Source organism: Erpetoichthys calabaricus, chromosome 5, assembly GCF_900747795.2.
Source record: "Erpetoichthys calabaricus chromosome 5, fErpCal1.3, whole genome shotgun sequence".
Lineage (NCBI taxonomy): Eukaryota > Metazoa > Chordata > Cladistia > Polypteriformes > Polypteridae > Erpetoichthys > Erpetoichthys calabaricus.
Window position 1 is genome coordinate 179,510,760 of NC_041398.2, and position 26,453 is coordinate 179,537,212.

Genomic DNA, 26,453 nt, shown 5'->3' on the forward strand with positions numbered 1-26,453 from the left:
GTATAGGCTGGCATCACCACCATGAGACATCACAGCTATGCAACTCATCATTCCCCCTGTAGGCCAACCCTAGAGTTGTTTGCTCACCATATGCGTACTCGATGTGCTAAACACCTTGGTTCAGAATTGGCCCACTGGTCCTCTGCTTGCACCACAGCTGACAACCTCAGCAGGGCTTCCGTATTTTCCCAATTAAAACTATACCTAAACATCGGAACCCATATATCTTGCAAATGTACCAGCTGCACCTACTTTCCTGAAAAGTTCACTAATTTTCTTAGTATACATTTTCCTTAATAATAGTATTAATTATATTAATTATCCCACTTAATTAATTAATACCCAGAATGTATACTGTATGAACCCAAAATTAATCCCCTTATTTTGGCATTCCTAACTGGTTTGTTCAGTTTCCACCCCTTGGAATATAAATTTGCTGCAGTAATGAACAAACCTTTCCTTTTAAACTATAGCTATTCTGACTAGACTTATTATTGCATGACTTGTGGACTTGTTACTCACTTAAACCCCAGTAAGTGTCTTTTTCTTGCTGTGTGTTCAGTTTATCTTCATGTCTTTGTCTTTAGTCTTTGCTTGTTGTCTTTTCCTCTTCCTTTTCTCATTCCGCTATGTAGGCAGGTCTGCAAAATGGAAGGTGACAAAGCAGTTTCTGTCGATCTTGATAAACTGAAATAAACACGACATTTAAATGTTGATAGCATTTATTAGAGGCATTCAGCAGCTCACTCTCTCCGTCTCACCGCTTAAAACACACCCGCCAAAACTCCCCCACTCCGCTCGCATAACCTCCCTTCTCCCAGAAGCACATACGCTGGGTTAAATAGTGCAGGTGAGATGTAATATATTAACAATCTCCCATATAATTTTTTTTACAACAAAAACAAAAGAATAAAGGGGAAACATATGTAACAAAGTCCTTGGTTACCATAGCAGAACAATAAAGGCCACATTAAACACAACAAAACAGTAGTTACATATACAACTGAAATTGCATAAGACAGTTTTAGATAAGATTTCAATAGCACCATAGCCCTTCGCTGAGTACTTTTAACAACATGAGAGCAGATGCTCCCCTTTTTGTAAGACAATCAGCAAGTTGAGCTTTTGTGTCCGACCAGAGAACCTTCTTTATTTTTTTACTCTGTATGAGCTCCTTTATACTGCTTATTTCCAGTCTAAGTCGTTTCTCAGTGACCTGTTTTGTTGACTTAAGAGCATCAAACAGAGAGTGATTGTCTGTCACACAGACCAAAGGGGGAGCATTCAGATCAGCATTTCCAGTAGTAAGCTCAGAAAAGAGGGTCGCCAGAAAGATAGCATTATCTGTTCCATCTGACAGGGCTAGAGTTTCCCCTGCCAGAGTGCTCCTCACCACACGTCTAATTCTCTTAGACTGCCAGAAGAGGGGAGAAAACTTCCCTCTTTCTCCCATGAGACCAATTAATATACCCCCTTGTGTACCCCCATCAGGAAGATTTCCTAGGGAGGCATCACTGAAAACTGTCAGATTCAGAGCATCATTGTTTCCCAAATGCTGAAACCTGAGAGTGACCTTTTCAGATTTAAGCTTTCTAATGACCTTATTTATCTCATGAATTGACTGAACTGTGGCATCTTTTATATTTGACCCCAATCTGCTTACATCAAACATGATGTCTGGTCTGGTTTGTTTTGCAACCCACAATATCTGTCCAATTTTTGACCTAAGTTGCTCTTTTTCAGTCTCATTAACAGAGGCATCCCTCTGCAGGGCACGCGCTGCTTGTAGGGGAATTGGCTGTAAGTTTTCAATGTAACTATGTTGATGAACATGAATTTCACCATTAAAAGTAACAAAGTCCATTCCCACATAGCAGAAATTTTCATGTTCCTCACGCCCCACCTGAAATGCAGACTTAAGCGTAGGAATCACATCTTTCGAGAAGTTTTGTGAGCCTGCCCAAAGAAAATCATCAAAATGACATGCAAGTACTCCAGTAACCTTACACTGCTCATCCAACCAGTAGAATACTGCTGGATCTACTTTGGACATTTTACCACCTGTACTCAACATGATTTCTTTCACCTTATTGTACCAATACAGTGATGCATCAGCAAGGCCGTAAACACACTTGTTGAGTTTCCATAGAGTATTTTTCTTTTCTGCTTCAGCAGGAGGCCGGATATGGATTTCTCTGGACAACTGCATGCCCTGTAGGAAAGCAGATTTGATGTCCATGGAATGGACGTGCCATTTGTTTTGACAGATTACTGCTAACAATAGTCTAAGAGATTCAGAAGCACAAGTTGGAGAATCTTTCTGCAGCTCGTGAATATTAAACTCTTCAAATCCTCTAGCTACGAGTCGTGCCTTGGGCACAATGCCATTTGGAGTTTCTTTGAGACTACAGACCCATCTAGTAGAGACACACTTTTGACCTACATCGTCAACTTCTTCAAAAACATTGTTTTTGTACCAATTCAAGATTTCATCCCGCTTAGCCACATCAAATGAAATGTCTTTTGTTATAAGCACATCACTCTCCCTAACAGGTGATTCAATGTTAAGATTATCAATACATGATAAATCTACTGACTCCTTTTGCCCATCACTGCCATCAGGTTCAATATGTTGCAAATTATACCAGCTTTTGTATTTTCCAGAAGCTTTGCCTGCTCTACCTAAAACCCTTGCTTTCTGTAGACCACCACCATCCTGCTTCATAAAGGTCACAGTTTGTCCCTTCTTAATCTTTACACCAGTGGGAGAGGCAGGGTTATCACAAACAATGTGATCTGTTTCCATTTGTGTCATACTAGTATGAATCACTTCTCCTGTATTTACCTCCCTGTCGCCGATTGTTTCCTGTTCGCTGTCTGTATTTTCTTCACTATCTGAGCTTACTGCTACCTTGCTTAAACTGTTTTTTCCTTTTTTGTTTTGCCTGTTGTCTTTTACAGTCTGCTCATCCTTAGATTCCTGATCCTGCGTGTTTATCTTACAGAGTCTGGATTGATGAACTCTTACAAGAATCCCCCCATGTCTTATAAACACCACAGCTCCATCCTGACCAATAACTACCCCTGGTCCCTTCCACTCTGGACAGTCCCCTCTTTTGTAATATACCTTGTCTCCAGTCACATACATTTCATCAGTGGGCTTGAGCTGCTTACGTATTGCCCTTCTTATCCGCTCAGAAGACTCAGCTTCTGTGAATGCTTTCCTGGAAGCATGTAAGGCAGAAATATGTTCTCCCACTCTAGCACTCATAGTAGTGCCTTCTAAAGCAGATAGATAGATAGATAGATAGATAGATAGATAGATACTTTATTAATCCCAATGGGAAATTCACAAGGTGCAGGTGGTTTATCGACTATCACAGAAGGAAGATTAGGATTTCGTCCAAACACCAACTGATACGGACTGTAGCCATGAACGTTTAACATACTGTTCTTAGCCATGAGGGCCCAATCAAGGGCAGTGTGCCAGTCACATCCATTCTCTCGTTTGACCTTCAGGATGATTTCAGTCAGTGTCTGATTGTGTCTCTCGAGTAGTCCGTTGCTCCAGGGACTGTATCCTGCTGTTGTTCTTGTCTCGATGTTAAAGTTCTCAGCCATGTCTCTGATCTCTTCACTATTGAATTCACCTCCATTGTCGCTGTACAGCCTCTGAGGGGCACCATGAACACTAATCCAAGTGTGAATGAAGGAGTTTACAATTTCAGATGACTTCTTTGTAGTCACAATGTTTCCAGCGCTGAACCGTGTAAAGTGATCGATTATGTGAAGATACCACACACCTGGCTCTAACTCATGTAGATCCACCGCCACAGTCTTGTTATACTCTGAAGCTAAAGGTAACCCCACAGCAGGCTTTGGCTTTGTCCTTTTGTACTTCTTGCATATTTCACAGTCATTTACTGTTTGTTGTAGAATAGTACAGCATTCTTTGTCCTTATTTCCTGAACTGTGAATAAGTCTCTGTAGTCTGTCTGCTGACGCATGACCAAACTGCTTATGGAGCTTCAGAAGAACTCTGTGTTTCTCATCTGTAGACATATTTTCTGTCACTGTAAGGACCGTCTCTTCACTTTGAGGTTTTTTAGCTTCTTTGTCTCTGATGTCTACACAATAATGTACTCACTAACACTCTTCAAGTCCCCAGAACTAAGCTCAGCAGCATGGGTGACAGGGCGTTTTCATCGGTGGCGCCGAGGCTGTGGAATGCCCTCCCTGATTACCTGAGAGCCCCACAGTCGACTGAGGCCTTTAAGCGAAACCTAAAAACTCATCTTTTTAGAAAGTCATTTTGTTAAAGTATTTTATAGACTCTTCTGTTCTTTTTTTTTAATTTTATTATTCTATTTTTACTCTGTAGCACTTTGGGATTGCTAAAATATAAAGTGCAATATAAATAAAATTTATTATTATTATTATTATTATAATGTCCAGAACTAGTAAATTCAAGAGGAATGGATTGTTTGAACATCACTGCACTGTCTTTTTTCATGTCCAGAATGGTTCCTGCCTTCTTCAGTGACGTTTTACTTAGCAGAAGTGGAATGTCAACCTTGACAACTTCGGTTTCAATGTTGCATTTTGTCAGTCCTATTTTAGCTGGCAGTTTCACATTTCTTGTGGAATACACCAGACTCCCATCGCCAAACCGAAATGGTCTGCAACTTGGAGTTTCTGTTTGCATCAGTTGGTTCACTTGTTCTTGAGTGAGGCTGACAATATAGTTTTCTAGCCATTTTTCCCCCACACACAGTACGAGTACAAGCCGTGTCAATAATCGCCGATCCCAATGATTCAGTCATAAATATCTCAGCATCTGACATGGAGCCCTTTATGCACAATGTGATATTACACTCTTCTACATGTGCATCTTCAGTTATTCGCACTTGTTCAGTTTTCTTATGCGGGCAGTCTTTAGCCCAATGAAATGTACACTGGCAAATAGCACATCTGGATCTCTTACCAAACTTATCCAGTGGATTAGTCCCCTGTAATGGCTGCTTTTGTAGTCCACTTTGCGACATCACGTTCCGTTTCCCTCTGCCTTGCGGTCTTTGTTCTGTGAAAAACGCAGATTCCTGGTTCACTTGTATTCCATTAAATGATCCTATAGTTTTCCTTCCAAAAATCCTCTTGAGAGCCGACTTCATGGAGGAGAACTTTAAATCTGTACAGGCCGTCAGAGCTAGCTGTCTGCTTTTTTCATCGAGGCAAGCCGTATCCAAAAGCTTAAAAGCCAACACAGCATCAGGAAGCGTCATATTATACTTTTTCATTCGGTTATAACACTGTTCAAAGTCAATTATGTAGTCCGCCATGGAAACTGAACTGCTCTTCGTTATGCCATCAAAAATACGCTTCATATGCGCGATCCTTTTCCTCTTTTAGAAACACAGCGTCAAGCTTCGCTATTAACGTCGTCATACCGCTATCACTATCTAAATCTTCCGCAGGTATTTCCATCGCGGTTTCACGGGCTCTCCCTTCAAGCCCCAAAGCAACAGCAAGTGCTTGTTTCTTTCTGTCAAGGTCGGTAACTCGCGTCCAGACATTGATTTCATTTTCCAGCACTCGTACGGTCTGGCTTCATCAAACTTCGGCGGGACTTTATAACTAGCTGCCATCCTTATCAACCATCCTCTGCTACCATGATAAACTGAAATAAACACGATGTTTAAATGTTGATAGCATTTATTAGAGGCATTCAGCAGCTCACTCTCTCCGTCTCACCGCTTAAAACACACCCGCCAAAACTCCCCCACTCCGCTCGCATAACCTCCCTTCTCCCAGAAGCACATACGCTGGGTTAAATAGTGCAGGTGAGATGTGATATATTAACAGATCTCTCTCTTCTTCTTGGTTGTTAACCTGGTGCCAACACTCAAACTTTGCTTCCTGGCATTCATTGGAACAGCTTGGCCACTAGTGCCACTCTGCTCCAATGTGCTAATGGTAACCCAATCTCCTGCATGGATTTTACTCTGCTAATTGCCTTCACTATTTATTACCTGCACAAACCCAAAGTCCGTAAAACCTTACAATAGAAATTGCACTATTACAAAAAGCCAGAAAATTGAAACAGAAATAACTATTTTCCCTTTCCTGTCTTCCTGCGCTACCCTTCTATTTTTTTCCTTGCCTGTGTGTCCTTTTTTATTTTATTGTAACTGCTACCTGAATGTGTGGGCTATAACCTCTCCAAAATCCCAATGCCAGATCCAGCATCTCTCCTAAAACTGACCTGTGTTCTTTACCCAAGACCAGCTCACTTTTCTCCATTTTATTACTGGGAGATTCATAGGCTGTCTTTTTAAACAACTGGTCAGTCAGGTTTCGATTTACTGAACCTAAGTGTGTGTGCTTTTTAATTACTGCTGGCCCCAGCACAGCTGTTAGGACTTTCATACCCCTGTGCATTCCTGACTTGCTGTCTGAGCTTGTAAACCTTCCTGCTGCACCATCCCCCATGCTTTGTTCTTTGGCTTGTCCTGATTCATTCAAACCAAATCCTAAACTGGTGCACTTTATTTCCAACTCAGCCATTCTTGCATTAGCACTTTTAGACCTTTCACACACAAACACTTGAATTCCATTAATTTCCATTGTTCTTTGTTTTAATTCCACACTTCTTTTACTCATTATCTTTAAACCATTATCCATTTCATGCCCTCTAGTCAACAATTGCCATTCACACTCACCAGCTTCTCTGCCTTCTATCTGATTTCTTTGTCCTAAATCAAATTTCAGTGCAGCACTAGTTACCTTTCTTAACAGTGGTGAAATATCTATCGGCCTGGCATGTTCTTTAAATACTGGGCAGACCTCAGAGTCACCTGGAGATTGTGATGCAATGGAGAATAATAATGGAAGAAAACATCCTTGCTGTTTTCCCTTCCTTTCATCTCTTTCCTTTTCCTTGCACTCACATTCCCACTCTTTATCTGAGCACTCATCTCTCTCAGGTAAGTCACCCACCCATGTTTTAGGGTTCCAGTCCGATCCAGTTACTATTGCCCTAACTTTCACCATGGGTGGTTTTCTCTCCTTGTTTCCCCTGCTTTCTGTGCTTTCCACTTCAGCAGTGGGTGTTCTACATGCTAGCACTTCACAATTTTCACACCAACTGTTACATCGTTCAAAACTTTCACACAACATTCCATTTTCACTTTCATTCAATTTGCTATTTTCTTCCTTATACTGATCTTCCTTATCACCAATAATACAAGATAGTAAACCTCTTATAACAGCAGCTGTCTTCTTTAAACCAGATTTCTGCTTTCCTGATTTAAATCCTTCCAGCCCCCTACCATTTTGTGGCATGCTCAGCTCAGCTTCTGCTTTCTCTACCTGCACTACAGGTTTCCTAGCTTTAGCCTGCTTGCTTCTGCCACTCCACTGGAAGATGGCTGACTTTAATTTAAATTTAGGCATTTCTGAGTCTACAATTTTACTCAAATACAATTTGCCACCTTCGTTATGGGTTGGCCTACTTTTGCTCCTGTAAGCAAACATACACATACATACACAAAGATTCTAAACGAATAAGTGCCGTATGAATGATGCATGCATCTCCCATCACTCCCTGGCACTTTAACCACTTAAATGCCGTATGAATGACGCACGCATGTCCCCTCACTCCCTAGCACTTTAACCACTTAAATGCCATATGAATGATGCATGCATGTCCCATCACTCCCTGGCACTTTAACCACTTAAATGCCGCATGAATGACGCACGCATGTCCTCTCACTCCCTAGCACTTTAATTAGGGACTCACTACCACCAGCACTAACAAACATGCGGGTGTCCTTGTGACACACATGAAGTCTCTACACTTTGTTGGTTATATTCCATTCAGCAACCAAACAATGTTTTACTTCCACCGCATTTGTACACTGGATGCCCTAAAATTCACATACATATACACACATATACATCAAAACAGTAATTGCAAACAGGGTGCAAAACATGGTTACCCCAAATCCTACCCGACTACGCCAATTGTTTTGTCTTGGTAGAGTAATATATATTGCTCTACTTTCCCCTATTGTATTATTAATATGTAGCCTTAGAATGCCTAATCTCACAGATTTACCACTGTTTATAAGGTATTATTGTATATAACTTATCCCCACCTTCCCTTCTATATCTATAACCTTAGGCAATTAGATGCAGTAAAAGACAAGCAGAAGTTAAGTTACAGTTTAAACAATGTATTAGTATTATTGATAATATTCATAAATAATAACAAAATGCAAAGTACATTTGAATATTGGCAACCATACAACCTGATTAAATGGTGATATGTAGTTCAGGCGGCACAGACTTGTAGTTACTTAAATGTCTCTAGTTAAGGCATCATTGATGCTCAGCTTTCAGCCACATGTCTGTTCAAAATGGCTGCTGAGCTGTGCTGTTCATTGTGTTCTCTTCAGGTTAGCAAGAGAGATGCTTCTTCATCATATGTTGGTTGGTAAGAGAGAGAGTGTGAGGCTAAACACATACATTTATAGATGTTTTGTCCAATCCCGAGAGCCAATAAGGCGTCATAGTACTTAAAGGCTTCTGAACCAAGCCAATTCCAAACAGCCATACTTCAGACCAATGGGGCAAATAGAACATCTTAACACCTGCCCCCAAACCATATGTTAAAGTACACCTTAGCCCATTTGCGGGGGTAGAAATGACTTTAGCAAAGAAACACTTGCCAAACTGGTTTAAAACACACATCCCCCAAATCCTGTAGTAAAATTCAAACAGACCCATTCCTAAGGGGGGGGGGGGGGGGGGGGGGGGTAAACACTAAATTACATTGCTTTGTCTAAATTACAAATAAAGATATAAAGTACAAAATATTCATCAAGTTATATGTAAAATCTCACATCACAACAACACCCATACCGTTGCCTGAGTAATTCTTGGCACTAACGCTGTTGGCACTTTTGTACCCCTAGTAATCCTTAGGTCTTACGTGAGACGCATCTATACCGTTGCCTGAGTGATACTTTGGTCTAATGCTAAGGAGGTTAATAGAAGTAATAGGATTTTCCTTAAACTTTCCTTTGAATAATTGCAGTGAAAATTTCTGGTAGCTCATCTGATTAATAATATTGCCAACAGAAAATCTTGTGGCCTTAATGCTACAAGTGCTACCAGTTTCATACTTTATGCAAAGATTATTTGAATTAATTACTGCTTTATTCTGTAATTCAGGTGAACGGCTTCAAATATGCCTTACATCATTATATATCTAATTGTGCCTAATATGTGTTTGTACTGAGACTTTAAAAGTCAAGATCATTTTGTCAGTTACTATCTAAAAGTGAAAAAATCTCTTGAACACCACACCCTGACATATAGTATATGATAATACATGCTATAGTGAGTTAGAAAGTCTTTTAAAAGCTGTTGTTACTAACATATGCCTAGGTTTTTCTTAAATATGTTACTTTGTTACAGATTCTATCCTCTGCAATAGTTTTTTTTTTTACGTAACTCCAAGTGAAACCCATTTCAGGCTGTTGGTCACATGTAGCAATGTACAGTATCTCTTAATTTATGAGCCCAGTTCTCCTAACATTAAATGCAAGTGACTTATTTCCTTTTTACAGTCTGTTAAGGTATGATTAATTAGTTGATATTTATGTTGATATGCATGTAAATAAAAGAGGATTAATAGGTATTTTTCCCTGATTTAATGAATGGCCATATTTTATATATTAATTCAAAATGCACAGTGTTTCAGTGCAAATGAAAATTTTCTGAGAAAGCCACAAATTCATCATCTTTTGTTGTACTTCAGTTTTATATTTTTCTTTTCATTTGTATTTGATAAATAAAAACATTTGATAATATCATGCAGTACTGAAAATTGACAGTAGTATACTCGTGGGCCTTGAGTTTGACATTACTGAGCCTTTTCCTGAAATGTACTGGATACGGAGTACAGTAAACCCTCAACATTAACCATCACGATTTCAAGCGTTCACACAATTTTGTTAGTAACCTAATTTTTACTTTAACTTTGACTACCATACACATTTGTGGGTCTTCACAGCTATGCAAAGTACAGATAAAAATGAGCCACTATATGTACAAGTTTGGGGAACAGCTAGTATCATACTAGGTGCTTCAGTGGTCTTTTTCATCCTGCCTTTTTAGATTAAAGACCTATCTATGCATTTTTTCATATTTTCATTGTTTTGCTTAAAAAAATCTAAGTTTGTCTTGCTCTTGTGCTTCCAAATCATCATCTTTCTAGCTCTAAGCCCAAAAATGCAAAGTCAGTGATGCAGCTTAGCAAGAAAATAAAGATGTTACATATACTTCATGCCAGAATGTTTGCGGCCTCTGTCTTCTGCAGGCGGCTGTTTAGAGACATGGAGGCTGCTGATCACAGCTTCAGGGTTAAACATCAGCTCACTTCTGTTATGCTTCCAAACCCCAAGACCCTTAAGGATCTCAAGTGGAACACAAAGCAGATATGGAGAATGGATTATTTCAAGCCAGTATATCCTTCATGATCTCCAGCACCATCCACCACCCATGAAGGACAGAGTGTTAGTGTTATGAACAGGCTTGTTAACGCGACTGTATTCATTTTAGTCAATTATAGCATGATGCATTATCTTTAAAAAGTGGTTTTCAACTTTTATTCCTTAAAGGTCTCTCAGTGTACTATGAGAATATGTGAAGGGCTCTTGTACTTTTGATGCAGTCTTGACAAAGGTGCTTGTTTATTAACTTATATTTATTAACAAAAGTTTATTTGCCTTTAGTGTTATTACCCTGCCTGTGATTTTTTTTTTCTTGATTTTGCACTGGAGCATTTACATCAGTAATAATCACAACATGAGTGGAAATATCATGCATCAACATAATTATTATTTTTTATGAAGAATATAGGTTTTTGTAAGGGAAAAAGTAGCTATCCTAAGTAGCTTTAGTAACTTAGAGAATCTTTTGTAATACTTTACAGCCTCCTAGGATGCTACATTACAATCTGTTATATTTAAACATGGTTATTGTTTTTTTTTAGTTTTATGCCATTTTTGTTGTGCTAATGGTGCTGCCATTTGTGGCTTTGTGGCTAATAGCAAAATGAAGTTGGTAGGGGGCGTGACCCTATTAGTCATGGTAGCTGTTGACATTCCAGCAGCAATATAAAAGATTGCCATTTTGAATGATACACTGTCCATATATGTGGTAACTTAAAATAAAATATTTAAGGCGGAGTGGTGGCTCTGAGGCTAGGGATCTGCACTGGCAATCGGAAGGATGCCGGTACGAATCCCGTAAATGCCAGAAGGGACTCTGCTCTGTTGGGCCCTTGAGCAAGGCCCTTAACCTGCAATTGCTGAGCACTTTGAGTAGTTAGAAAAGCGCTATAGAAATACAAAGAATTATTATTATAATATTAGTGTGTGTTATTTTCCAACTCCTGGTTTTGATCATTGCTGGTATTTCTGACTATGATTTTACCTCTTTGTTTAGTTTTGGTTGTCGTTGATTTTCTGCATTTTGTTACGGGCTTCCTGTGTCCTTACTTCCTGGTTCAGCTGTCCTCAATTCAACACTTTGCAAGTATTATAATAAAAACTGCAAATATGTCTTCACTCCACAAACAACAGTCAAGTCAATATAAAAGCCAATGTAGGGCTATTGCATCGTTTAGATGAGCTGCGGAAGCTTGGCCCGTCCTAGCTCCTGTGTAGTGGCATGTGTGAAATCAACCTATCATTTCTTTCATGAGACTGTCTAATCTTTGCCATCATGTTAAAACATTAAAGTTCTTTATGGCAGTGTTGGGTCATTATGATCACCCAGTTTTCATTCCAATTACAGGTTAGTAGTAGTTAGCTGTGTTACCCTGTACAGATAAACACAAGCAACCACTAAAATCCTGAATGGATGTGCATATGTGGGGAGTCCATCTGATCTCTTTCTGAACATTGAAGATGCAAGTTGATGCCCGATCTAAAAGTAATCCAGCTAAACTATATGCTGTTAAAATCTGTGTTACCCTGTACAGATAAACACAAGCAACCACTAAAATCCTGAATGGATGTGCATATGTGGGGAGTCCATCTGATCTCTTTCTGAACATTGAAGATGCAAGTTGATGCACGATCTAAAAGTAATCCAGCTAAACTATATGCTGTTAAAATCTAAGTCTTCGAGAAAACGAACAGTTGTTGCGGGTCGTATCTAACGTGTTTTAAATATGTGATGAAGCACACTTTTCATGAGTTTGATGAAATTCCTGCTGTAGCTTGATCGGTACTGATTTAAGTGTTTTGCAACTGTTTTATAATTAGTTTCAGTCATCTTGTAGCTCTCCATGGAGTTTACTGATGCTCTCTTTAGTGGGCAGTGAGACTCCAGTTGAGAACCACTGATCTGTAACATCTAAATAAACACATTTTTAATTCGTAATTAAATGTAGTATATTAAAATATAGTATGTTTGAAGCACTTCCTGACAGCCATAATTATTATTATTATTTTTATTTCAGCAATAGGTATAATACTTTCTAATTGTCTTTAAGTAAACATTAATGTCCAGTAAAAAGAACCCAAGATAGTGAACTTTGAAATCAATTAAAATAAAGCAAAATAAGTAAACCTTTAACATGTTTTTAACATTTTTAAAATGCCTATTGTTTTCAGGTAACATAAAGCAAATATTAACACGCCTGTAGATCATATACAGTATTATCTGAAATATCTCTCCTCTCTGTTGTGTGCAGTTCAAGGACAAGAAGAGTTGAAGAACAAAGTTTGCTTTTCTGCTGTTCTTTCCCATTGTAAGTTTTCATACTATTTATAAATACAAAGCTGCTGTGCAGGTGAAATTTTATGAAATTTGGGTATTATCCAAAATTTTAGGGTTAGACAAAGTTGCTATAGTTATATGTTGACCTATAGTGTAATTTGTTATGCAAATATTAATAATAATAATTCATTACATTTATATAGCGCTTTTCTCAGTACTCAAAGCGCTATCCACACAGGGAGGAACCGGGAAGTGAACCCACAATCTTCCACAGTCTCCTTACTGCAAAGCAGCAGCACTACCACTGCGCCACCTGTGAGGACAATATTATACAAACATTTATTGTTTAAATTTTTTGTTGAGTATGATTCCAACATGGCGGCACGGTGGCGCAGTGGGTAGCGCTGTTGCCTCGCAGTTGGGAGACCTGGGGACCCGGGTTCGCTTCCCGGGTCCTCCCTGTGTGGAGTTTGCATGTTCTCCCCGTGTCTGCGTGGGTTTCCTCCGGGCGCTCCGGTTTCCTCCCACAGTCCAAAGACATGCAGGTTAGGTGGATTGGCGATTCTAAATTGGCCCTAGTGTGTGCTTGGTGTGTGGGTGTGTTTGTGTGTGTCCTGCGGTGGGTTGGCACCCTGCCCAGGATTGTTTCCCTGCCTTGTGCCCTGTGTTGGCTGGGATAGGCTCCAGCAGACCCCCGCGACCCTGTGTTCGGATTCAGCGGGTTGGGAAATGGATGGATGGATGGATGGATGGATGGATGATTCCAACATTCACTTTACTATAAATATTATTTACATTTTTTAGTAAATGTTGGCATATCCTTTAGAAAAAAATAACTTAAATGTTTACATCACCTGTTGACTGACTAATTCTGAAACCTGGTATGGAGGTGTTTTCAACCATTTCCTTTCGAAAACTCTAGTTGATTAATGTTTTATTGCTGTATGCCATTAAATGCTTTGTCTGGGTTATGTTGCAAAAATTATTTAGTTTAAGTTCAATATTTGCTTCCTCTATCCTGTATTAAATTTACTTGTCATGCTGCTAGATCTCTTTAAGCTTTACCTCACAGACTGATGGTGTGACATTCTTTTGTATAATTCTGTGTATCTCAGTGATTACATGCAGCCCAGGTCGTAAGGATGCAAAGCAGCCCCAAACTATTGCCTTCATGCCGTCGGGCTTCAGAGTTGAGATTATATTAATTTATTAGAATGTTGTGTGTTTTCACCAAACATAACATTTTTCATCTTGCTATCAGATTAAGCTGTACATAAAATTCTTCCAGCAGAACTCGGGATTTTTCAGACATTCTACAGCAATACTCATATTCATTGTTTTTCCTTATTGTGTACTTACGGACAATGATTATAACTAAAGCAAGCAAGACAAACCCAAGACACTAAATCCATAACCCCATTTTGACAGATTTACATCCCTTTTTCAATCAGTTTTGTACTGCATTGTTAAAAACACAAGGTCAGATGAAAATAAAAACAGTAATAAATGTAGAAATCTTGTAAAAACAGAATTTTAATGGTGCCCAGCCCAGTTTCACTCTGAACCCAAAAGAAGTATCCAAATGGGCAGAGAGAGAGAGAGAGAAATCACATTGTGACCTAAAAACCAAACTCCCCAAATAAATGTAACAATAAGATATTTTTAAGCATCTTATTTTAATTATCAGAATGACTATAGATTTGAATAAATTGCCCATCGCCATGATCGCCATGACATAGCATCCTTCAGGATCAAATACGATGTCTGATGCTATAAATATTTTATGTTTTAGGATTCCCACACCTCTAGTTTTCTTTTTATAACAAGTGAAACATTTGGCCAATTTAATCTCTTTGTAATCAAAACTGGTCCTTACTTATTAAGTGAGTCTCCTTTAAAAATACTAGTACATCTAGGGATGTAGGTATCCACTAAGAAAGAGCATTTCGATATATTTGTATTTAGGGGGGGCGGCACGGTGGCGCAGTGGGTAGCGCTGCTGCCTCGCAGTTGGGAGATCTGGGGACCTGGGTTCGATTCCCGGGTCCTCCCTGCGTGGAGTTTGCATGTTCTCCCCGTGTCTGCGTGGGTTTCCTCCGGGCGCTCCGGTTTCCTCCCACATTCCAAAGACATGCAGGTTAGGTGGATTGGCGATTCTAAATTGGCCCTAGTGTGTGCTTGGTGTGTGGGTGTGTTTGTGTGTGTCCTGCGGTGGGTTGGCACCCTGCCCGGGATTGGTTCCCTGCCTTGTGCCCTGTGTTGGCTGGGATTGGCTCCAGCAGACCCCCGTGACCCTGTGTTCGGATTCAGCAGGTTGGAAAATGGATGGATGGATGTATTTAGGGGTAAAAACCTCCTACAATTAAAAAAAAAAAAATAACTAAAAAAATAAAAAAAAACCCGAAATGATGACATTATAGGGGGAAAAAAAACTAAACTAGCTATCAAATATGTTTTTATTTGTTGATATTTGTCATGTGTAAAGACATTTCTAAAGTTTTATATACAGTGTTTATAGCTGAAATGTTTAAAATGTGTCACTTTCCACAGTAAAGGAATGCAATCTCCTAAGGAAAAAGAGTCTACCCTTTCTTATATAGTTCCTATATGTGTTCTGAGCCCAGTCCAACCTCATGAATGTGGAGTCCCAGGTACTTATAGGAGTAGACCACCTCTGCATCCACTCATTGATTAGTGACCAGACATAGAGGCTGTTTGGTGCAGTGAAAGTCAATTACTAGTTCCTTGATTTGCTGATGTTAAGATGCAGACAATTCTCTTTGCAACATGAAAAAAACCTTTCCACCAGACTCCTATACTCTGTCTCATCCCCTTTATCAATACATCCCATAAGTGCAGAATCATCTGAGAATTTTTGCAAGTGACATGACGTGGTGTTGTATTTGTAGTCTGAGGTGTACAGTGTAAAGCAAAAAGGAGACAGGACTGTTCCTTGTGGTGCTCCAGTGTTGCTCATATCCGTATCAGAAACACAGTCCTTGAGTCTCACAAACTGCAATCTGCCCAACATATAGTCCATTATCCAGGTTACCATAGGCTCATCCACCTGCATATCTCTGAATTTACCCCTTAACAGTGATGGCTGGATGGTTTTGAAGAGGTTGGAAAAATCAAAAATCATAATTATCACAGTCCTGCCAGCTTTGTGGAGCAGATAGTTTCATCCTACACTCTAATTTTTTGACAGATAGGCAAACCTCAGTGGATCCAGGTTGTCTACCACAAGTTGACCAGTCTCTCAAAGGTGTTCATGATGTGAGACATAAGTGCCACTGGTCTGCAGTCATTGGGTGAAGAGGTGCTTGCCTTCTTTGGAACAGAAATAATACAGGATGCACATTCTGAAGCCTTAGGGAAAGACCGAAGAAGTGAAAAAGGACACCACAAAGTTGGTCAGTACAGGCCTTAAGAACTTGAGGACTGACTCCATCTGGTTCTGCAGCTTTTCCATTATCTAGTTTCCTTAGTTGTCTTGTTTCTTGGTCTTCAGTTATTGAAAGTCCACACTGATGGTCAGAGGTGGACTTGTCAGTGGCCAATCCAGTTGACATGACTGGAGTTCTTAATGTAGTAAGGATGGTGTGGGGAGACTGGTCTTTGGAAGAAGGTGGCGGTGAAAGGGAAAATCTATTAAAAAATTGGTTCAGGGCGTTAGCTTTGTCCATATCCCATTCTAGTGCTTGAGCCCTGGATTGCTCGAGTCCAGTAATTATAACCAGTCCATTCCAAACATCCTTCATCTTATTCTGAGTGAGTCTGTTTTAGCTTTGTAACCCTCCTAGATAGATAGATAGATACTTTATTAATCCCAAGGGGAAATTCACTTACTCCAGCAGCACCTTACTGATACAAAAAAAACAATACAGTGATCCCTCGCTATATCGCGCTTCGCCTTTCGCGGCTTCACTCCATCGCGGATTTTATATGTAAGCATATTTAAATATATATCGCGGATTTTTCGCTGCTTCGCGGGTTTCTGCGGACAATAGGTCTTTTAATTTCTGGTAAATGCTTTCTCAGTTGGTTTGCCCAGTTGATTTCATACAAGGGACGCTATTGGCAGATGGCTGAGAAGCTATCCAGCTTACTTTCTCTCTCCCTCTCTCTCTCTCTCTCTCTCTTGCGCTGACGTAGGGGGGTGTGAGCAGGGGGGCTGTGTGCAGCTGCTTCCTGAAGGACATGCTGCACGGAGCTTCGCATACTTAAAAGCTCAAAGGGCACGTATTGATTTTTTTTATCTGTCTCTCTCTATCTCTCTCTCTATCTCTTCCTGCTCCTGACAGAGGGGGTGTGAGCTGCCGCCTTCAACAGCTTTGTACCGGCGGTGCTTCGCATACTTAAAAGCCAAAAAGCCCTATTGATTTTTTTTTTTGACTGCTTGCTTTGCACTCCTTTGAAAAGGAAGATATGTTTGCATTCTTTTAATTGTGAGACAGAACTGTCATCTCTGTCTTGTCATGGAGCACAGTTTAAACTTTTGAAAAAGAGACAAATATTTGTTTGCAGTGTTTGAATAACGTTCCTGTCTCTCTACAACCTCCTGTGTTTCTGCGCAAATCTGTGACCCAAGCATGACATTCTAAAAATAACCATATAAACATATGGTTTCTACTTCGCGGATTTTCCTATTTCGCGGGTGGCTCTGGAACGCAACCCCCGCGATGGAGGAGGGATTACTGTATTAAATTAAAGATTGATAATAATGCAGGTAAAAAAAACAGACAATAACTTTATATAATGTTAAATGTTAATGTTTACCCCCCCCGGGTGGAATTGAAGAGTCGCATAGTTTGGGGAAGGAACGATCTCCTCAGTCTGTCAGTGGAGCAGGACAGTGACAGCAGTCTGTCGCTGAAGCTGCTCTTCTGTCTGGAGATGACACTGTTTAGTGGATGCAGTGGATTTTCCATAATTAATAGCGTCCGTCGCTCTGCCACGGATGTCAAACTGTCTAGCTCCATGCCAACAATAGAGCCTGCCTTCCTTGCCAGTTTGTCCAGGCGTGAGGCGTCTTTCTTCTTAATGCTGTCTCCCCAGCACACCACTGCATAGAAGAGTGCGCTCGCCATAACCGTCTGATAGAACATCTGCAGCATCTTATTGCAGATGTTGAAGGACGCCAGCCTTCTAAGGAAGTATAACCGGCTCTGTCCTCTCTTACACAGAGCATCAGTATTGGTAGTCCAGTCTAATTTATCATCCAGCTGCACTCCCAGGTATTTATAGGTCTGCACCATCTGCACACAGTCACCTCTGATGATCACGGGGTCCATGAAGGGCCTGGGCCTCCTAAAATCCACCACCAGCTCCTTGGTTTTGCTGGTGTTCAGGTGTAGGTGGTTTGAGTCGCACCATTTAACAAAGTCATTGATTAGGTCCCTATACTCCTCCTCCTGCCCACTCCTAATGCAGCCCACGATAGCAGTGTCATCAGCGAACTTTTGCATGTGGCAGGACTCCGAGTTGTGTTGGAAGTCCGATGTATATAGGCTGAACAGGATCGGAGAAAGTACAGTCCCTTGTGGCGCTCCTGTGTTGCTGATCACAATGTCAGACGTGCAGTTCCCAAGACGCACATACTGAGGTCTGTCTTTAAGATAGTCCACGATCCATGCCACCAGGTATGAATCTACTCCCATCTCTGTCAGCTTGTCCCTAAGGAGCAGAGGTTGGATTGTGTTGAAGGCGCTAGAGAAGTCTAGAAACATTATTCTTACAGCACCACTGCCTTTGTCCAAGTGAGAGAGGGATCGATGTAGCATATAGATGATGGCATCCTCCTGTTCCCACCACCTCCTGATATGCAAACTGCAGAGGGTCGAGGGCGTGTTGAACCTGTGGCCTCAGGTGGTGAAGCAGCAGCTTCTCCATGGTCTTCATCACATGTGATGTCAGAGCAACAGGCCGGAAGTCATTCAGCTCACTTGGACGTGATACCTTTGGGACTGGGGTGATGCAAGATGTTTTCCAAAGCCTCGGGACTCTCCCTTGTTCCAGGCTCAGGTTGAAGATGCGCTGTAGAGGACCCCCCAGCTCCGATGCACAGACCTTCAGCAGTCGTGGCGATGCTCCATCTGGACCCGCTGCTTTGCTGGCATGAAGTCTTCTCAGCTCTCTGCTCACTTGCGCTGTTGTAATTATGGGTGGGGATGTCTCTCCTATGCTGGTATCAGCAGAAGGATGTGTGGAGGGTGCAGTACTCCGAGGTGAGAGTGGGTTAGGGTGGTCAAACCTGTTAAAGAAATTGTTCATTTGGTTTGCTCTATTTACGTCTCTGTCGATGGTGGTACCCCGCTTCGAGCTGCAGCCAGTGATGATCTTCATCCCATCCCACACTTCCTTCATGCTGTTATTCTGCAACTTCTGCTCCAGCTTTCTCCTGTACTGCTCCTTCGCCGCCCTGAGCTGGACTCGGAGTTCCTTCTTCATGCGCTTGAGCTCATGCTGATCACCGTCTTTAAAAGCCCTTTTCTTCTGGTTCAAAAGGCCCTTGATGTCACTTGTAATCCATGGCTTGTTGTTAGCATAGCAGCGTACAGTTCTTACTGAAAATACAATGTCCATACAGAAGTTGATGTAGTCAGTAGTGTAGTCAACAACTTCCTCAATGTTCTCACTATGTGATCCCTGCAGGATATCCCTGTCTGTAGTTCCAAAACATTCTCTCAGAGCATTCTCAGCCTCCGAGGTCCACTTCCTGAATGATCGTGTGGCTGCAGGTTTTGGTTTGTAGTGAGGCTGAAACAGAACCAGGTTATGATCTGCTTTCCCAAGTGCAGGCAGCGGGGTGGCGCTGTATGCATCTTTAACGTTTGCATACAGTAAATCAATAGTCGTATTTCCCCGGGTGTTAGAGTCCACATACTGGGAGAAGGCAGGTAATGTTTTGTCCAGCGTCACATGGTTAAAGTCTCCAGCGATTAGCACAAGCGCCTCAGGGTGCTGCATTTGTAACTTAGCAACAGCAGAATGGATGATGTCACACGCCGTCTCCACGTCCGCCCGAGGAGGAATGTATACAATAACAACAATGACGTGTCCAAACTCTCTGGGGAAGTAATAGGGATGCAAACTTACGGCCAACAGTTTGATGTCCCTGCAGCACGTGGAGATTTTGACGTTAACATGTCCAGAGTTACACCACCGTGTATTAACTCTTTTAGGGCTAATTTTTTTTTTGTTTCTTTTCTCCCAGGGCTGAATATTTTTCCAAAAACTAACATTTTTAAAAAAGAACACAAAGCAATTGTTTAACACATCAAATCAACAAAAAATATTTACTTTTGACAAATGTTACTGTCTTGCATGTTGTATGAGCCTGCATACTCTATGATTTCACATACATATCACATACATTTTACACAGCAAAGTCTGATCTCGCTCAAAGCAGCCAATTTCAGTCATTGCCACATTGCACTCCTTACAATATGTGTTGCTTTGATGCCTATTTTTCAATTGTCTGTTGCTGCACTTTCTAACATATATTGTTAGTGTGTACTGTAGAGAGACAAGTCACCCATTTGCCATCGTGCCATGCCACTGCCACCAAGTTTTCTGCCTGCATGAAAACCGTATTGTCACCTCTTTTCATCTTCTGAAACTTTATGAACTTTATGTATGGCATTATAGCCTGGCTCACCCCATGGGATTTGCTTCTGTTTATTACAGAAGTGAATAAAACTTTGCAGCAGCACGTACCTAAACCACCAGGGGACAAAACACGTTTGGACCAATGCTCCCTGAAGTTATATCACCAGTTCTGTCCCATCTCTATTTGTAATGCCACAGCGCGCTTCATCTCGTCTTTCGTTGTGGGTTTCCACTTTGAAAAACGAGAATGCGATGCAAACGCAGCCCGCGATTCAAAAAAAATCTCTGCCTACCTGTTTGTCTCGTCTGACAGTAGCTGAAAAGCAGCATCAGGAGAGAGCAGCCTGAAGTACAGCAGCTGGTGATCTGTCGTGTCCAACAGCAAGCCATGCCGTCTTGTAAACTCCGGTAGCCAGATCGGCTCTCAACGGATCAATGTCTGTGTATTTATCTCATGCGAACTTTGCCGTAGATGCATCGGCTGCGCAAAGGCACTCAACTGGCAGTAGATCCGCTGGCGCGGCATCGGCTGGTGTCTGATCAGCTGATGCCTGCTTCTAACTCTCTTGCTCGATCTCCTGATCACTGCCAATAAAGTCTGATTCTGAAAAATCAAGAGTACGACTCCGCGATAATGCGCAAAACATCGCCTGCCGAGTGTTTTCTTTTCTGCACTTGCTTCGCTGCCTTTTCACATGTCGGTGCCATCTTGCCTTTGTTTACATTTTGCAACTCACGCACACGCAATGTTTATTTGCCGAGTCAACGAGTCTAGCATTCCTCCAAGCACAGAGGGAATACCTGTGATGTGACAGTGAGATTTGTCGCCATTAACAGCTGATTGTCGCCCCCTATCCCTGGATGTCGACTTTTGTCGACATTCGCCTTCAACCCCTCCTGTCGACAAAAGTCGACATCCGCCCTAAAAGAGTTAACATAGAGAGCGAGTCCTCCTCCTTTGTGCTTCCCACAGGTACTTGCATCTCTGTCCGCTCTAACTGTGCTAAACCCGAGTAGCTCCACGTTAGCATCTGGGATAGTGCTAGTTAGCCACGTTTCGCAAAAACACAACAAACTGCATTCTCTGTAGGTTCTGACATTTTTCACCAGCGCAGCCAGTTCGTCGATCTTATTTGAGATTGAGTTCACATAACCCAGAATCACAGAAGGCACCGAAGGCTTAAAACGCCACTTTCTCGCAAGCCGCTTCATTTTTAGCTTCGTGCCAGCTCTGTTGCCACGATACCGCCTTCTTACCTCATCGGGTAAATAGGGAACTGCACTGGCATTTCTTCTCAGCGCTCGAAGTTGAGTACTTGAATAGACGAGTCTCGGCGTGTAAAAATCCATGCCCACGTTGTAAAAGTAAGTGTTTCCTTTCCTTCACTTAGCTTTTTCTTTAGCACACACTGTACATCCTTCAGAGCCTCTTTGTCACTGGATTTGAATGCTCTCTTTTTAATCATTCAGGAGACCTTTTTAGCTTCTTAGTAATTCATGGCTTGTTGTTTGGAAAGAAATGTGTCTTTGAGGGTTATCACTGTGTCGACACAGAAGATAATATAGTCTGTGATGCATTGACAGTGTCCCTCTATATTGTCCCCATTTAACTTGCACAAATGGCTCAGCAAGGTCAGAGATTAGATTTGTAGCCTGTATGCTTAGGGAGACAGAGTCAAGGAAAGAGGAGGTTGATGATATGGAAGGTAGGCAAAGGCAGAGAAGACTCATCAAGGGAGAATCTCAGAGCAAAAGGACAATGACGAGGAAAGGCAGTCCACTTATTTGTCAAATTAGCTATTTTCCTAAATAAAACATTTAGGTTGTTGAATATATTCATCTATAAATTTAGAGTAATAATTGGAACATGCTGTGTATACTATTAAATGTTATCAATCAAAGTGTATCAGAAGATTTCAAGTATCATATTTTATCATACTTTTCAGCATTTAATATAAAAGCTTCCCTAGATCAGCTAGCTTTTTAAGCTTTTTAAGCACATACATTATATATTTGGGTAAATATTGCCTTCTGCTCATAATATCAATCAATCTAAATATATAATACAAATATTTTATTTTGAGTTAAGTAATGATAGTGAATGTGAATTCAGCAGGTATACAAGCAAACTACATGACTTGCAGTAGCAGTGTGCCATTTAAAATATATGAGCCAGCAGGTACAATCCTTTATTTACAAAAAGAATTCTTAAGCAAAAATAATATGGTCTTTACCACTGAAATACTTGCAAACATGGAGTGGATAAACAATGAAATTGTTGCTAGTGTAACAACCTGCAGATAAGAATATTTATTGATCAGGTGGTGACAGGCTACCTGCAGTGTTAATTGTGTAACACACTAAATACACCCCGGTCCCATTTCTTTGCCCTTAACACTGTCAAAAAGGTATATGGTAATCAAATAACAAAGCATTTTAATGTTGTAATTAACTATCTTACATTTGCTAACAATTAAAGTAAAGATACAGTGAACTTACTTGTGCCTAGACATTTTCATTTTTGCAGGAACTTTAAAGGAACTTTAAAGGGGTGTGATGAAAAAATGAAAAAGCATGTCAAGATACAGCGCTACATTTTATGACCCATGGTGCATGTACTATTTTCATTTGATTGGATATTGAAGACTTTTTGCCTTTGTAAATGTAATTCCGTATGAGCTCTTTGATCCATGGGGCTTTACAGTAATCCCTCGCTATATCGCGCTTCACCTTTCGCGGCTTCACTCCATCGCGGATTTTATATGTAAGCATATTTAAATATATATCGCAGATTTTTCGCTGCTTCGCGGGTTTCTGAGGACAATGGGTCTTTTAATTTCTGGTACATGCTTCCTCAGTTGGTTTGCCCAGTTGATTTCATACAAGTGACGCTATTGGCAGATGGCTGAGAAGCTACCCAGCTTACTTTTCTTTCTCTCTCTCTTGCGCTGACTATCTGTGATCCTGACATAGGGGGTGTGAGCAGGGGGGCTGTTCGCACACCTAGACGATACGGACGCTCATCTAAAAATGCTGAAAGATTATCTTCACGTTGCTACCTTCTGTGTGCAGCTTTTAAGTATGCTGCACGGTGCTTCGCATACTTAAAAGCTCAAAGGGCACGTATTGATTTTTTTTATCTGTCTCTCTCTCTCTCTCTCTCTCTCTCTCTGCTTTGTTGGTTTGTTTGCTCCTTTGAAGAGGAAGATATGTTTGCATTCTTTTAATTGTGAGACTGAACTGTCATCTCTGTCTTGTCATGGAGCACAGTTTAAACTTTTGAAAAAGAGACAAATGTTTGTTTGCAGTGTTTGAATAACGTTCCTGTCTCTCTACAACCTCCTGTGTTTCTGCGCAAATCTGTGACCCAAGCATGACAATATAAAAATAATCATTTAAACATATGGTTTCTACTTCGCGGATTTTCTTATTTCGCGGGTGGCTCTGGAACGCAACCCCCGCGATGGAGGAGGGATTACTGTACATCATAATCAACAAAAGTATTATGCAACTGTGATGTGTGTAATTCCACAGGTTCCTGGTCTAACATTATGGAAGATGGAGCCATGGGATCAATAAAGTAGAATTAAATTAAATTCTTTCTGTTAATCATGTACTCTATACTATACTACTCTATCCATATTACTAATCGATAATGGTAAACCGGATGGCATGGACGCAGGTACAAGGCGATGGGACCATGAGACGTACTGCGCAGGCGCGTACAGCTCAACTAACGGAAATAGCAAATAAAACAACCGCCATATTGTGAGTGGCACTACTGCGGAGTGAAGTTAGGAATAATGTGCTGCTTGGGATTGTACAAACTGCTTAACGCTTTACACCAAATTCAAAACACAATACAGCTCAACGATACACACACGAGCCCACCTGGATAAGATCAATGAACGCAGGCGCCTACAACGCGCGTCTCAAACTGTGGAAGCAAAGCAGGCACGGGTTAAGACACTACGGGCTCCGCAAAGGTCCACAAAGATAGTACGGAATATATAAGAGCACACCGATCAAAAAAACATCAATCGTGTAAAAGCACATAGTACACACAAATCATGTGCTTTCAGCGCATAGAAAGCGTATAAGGACAATACGGAGAATAGAGACCCAAAGGCATTGGAGAGAAAAAAAGGCAGATAAGAGATTATGAAAGCAGTGGAATTCGAAAGGCTCAAACAAATGATGGCGCGATACACATGCAGACAAAGGTACAGAATATGAAAGCAGTAAAATTCGAAAGTATTGTAGCGTCCCACCCAGGTTGAGGGCTTTTTGGTTTTAAGTGACTGTTAGGTCCGATTGAGGGAAGGCGGAGTACAGCACGGGGGACTGATAGCGGGGTATTGATTTCATGCGGTAAGGGGGGGCGTTGGAGAGGGTGCTAGAAAGTTGTGTTTGGGGTTAGGAAGTCAGCGATTGTTCAGGTAAAACTTTTGTGACACTTTATCATGTCAGTCACTACAGTATCAAAGAAAAGATAGAAATGATTGCATTACCGCAAACAAAAGGTGATTAATCATTAGAACCAGGTGTAATTGAAAAAATACCAGGACAAATTGAGGTCTGAAAAAAAGAGTAGACAACAAAGTCTTTTCGCATTCGCATCATTCAATGGACAAAACGTGGATTTACACAATAATGGACCATATGCTATGAGAATCTGTGGTCCCACAACAGTTAAAGGAACGACAAGTTAAATTTCAGAGAGTACACAATTTGGTCGGGTGTATATTGATGATCTCGGAGAGGTGATGCACATTTTAACAGGCAAAAAGAAAGGTGATGTATGTATTCCGCGAGTAACCTTACACACCAAAGGAGATTGTGATATGCTATTCGTAGTAAAATGTTTACAGTTTACCGTGAGAATAATGTTTGCTATGACAATCAATAAATCACAGGGACAAACAGAACAACTCGGATTATTTATTACAGAAACAGAAACAATATTCACTCACGGGCATTTATATGTTGCGTTGTCACAATGTGTCTCCAAAAAATATTGTTTTTAATAAAGCTTTAAAGTAAAAGTCAAAATAATGAAATTGAAACAATTCCAAAAAAAACATGTAAAATTGTATATCCAATTAACCAAACACGGGGGTTGGCGAGTGAAGCGAGCAGGGGGCGAAGCCCCCTAGTAGTATACTAAAACTGTGAAGTTCTTATTCTTTAAAGTAAAACTCTTGAATTCTTATTTGTTATCAAAGGAAAAATTTAACGTTAATAACAATAATGAGAGGTCATAAAATGACACAGCTCAAGTGCCAATCTTATAGTGTAAAAATAATGTTCATTGAAAGTGAAAATCAGACAGGGAATATCACCTTCTTAAACATTTTGTGAAATGGAGTATCTTCCTTTCAAGGCCTTTATAAAATTTATATATTATTTGCTTAGAAGTAACAAAATTATAGTTAAGTTAGTAAATGTAATAAGATTGCAAAAATTTTACTGTACTATGTAACACTTATTACTGGGAAATGTAAGACTACAGTAATGTATTACTTTGTACCATGTTACCCCTAGCTTTGGCCACAAAGGCACCCCTTTGACATTAACCAAATCTCATTTCAGTTATTTCAAATTTGTTTTTTTTTTTTTTTTTATTTTTTTATCAGTTTTTGTAGGTTCCTTGTTTAGGGTTGGAACTGCAGGTTAGCGTGATATATAGTAGGTTCCCAAATACCAAACACCATAACTACAAGTAAAAGTGGCTATTAGTACGTGAAAAATAACTTCTGTCTTCAGGAGAAGAGCGAATTCCATTTTACAATTTGAAAAATACTTATTAACATATAGTTAAATTCTACTATACTTCCAGCTCTAGCTGTGGAACAAAACATCTAGATTTGTTGTGATCTCTTACTTTCTGTGGTACTACTCCACAGGAGAGACCTTGTTGAATGTTGAACTATTCACAACCATTTGACTGGGAGCTATAAATCTGAAGTTTATGTACAGTGATCCCTCGCTATATCGCGCTTCGCCTTTGGCAGCTTCACTCCATCGCGGATTTTATATGTAAGCAT

General features: G+C 40.6%; 1 protein-coding gene across 4 annotated transcripts in view; it reads left to right on the top strand.

The window, feature by feature from the left end:
* Nucleotides 1-12,766: 12,766 nt before the first annotated feature.
* The window catches only part of clocka (clock circadian regulator a), a 154,622-nt gene continuing 140,935 nt past the window's right edge, over nt 12,767-26,453 (top strand). For all 4 annotated transcript variants that reach the window (XM_051928594.1, XM_051928596.1, XM_051928595.1 and 1 more), the window contains exon 1: nt 12,767-12,826. The gene's annotated coding sequence lies outside the window, so the exon portion shown is untranslated. The remainder of the gene's footprint in view (nt 12,827-26,453) is intronic.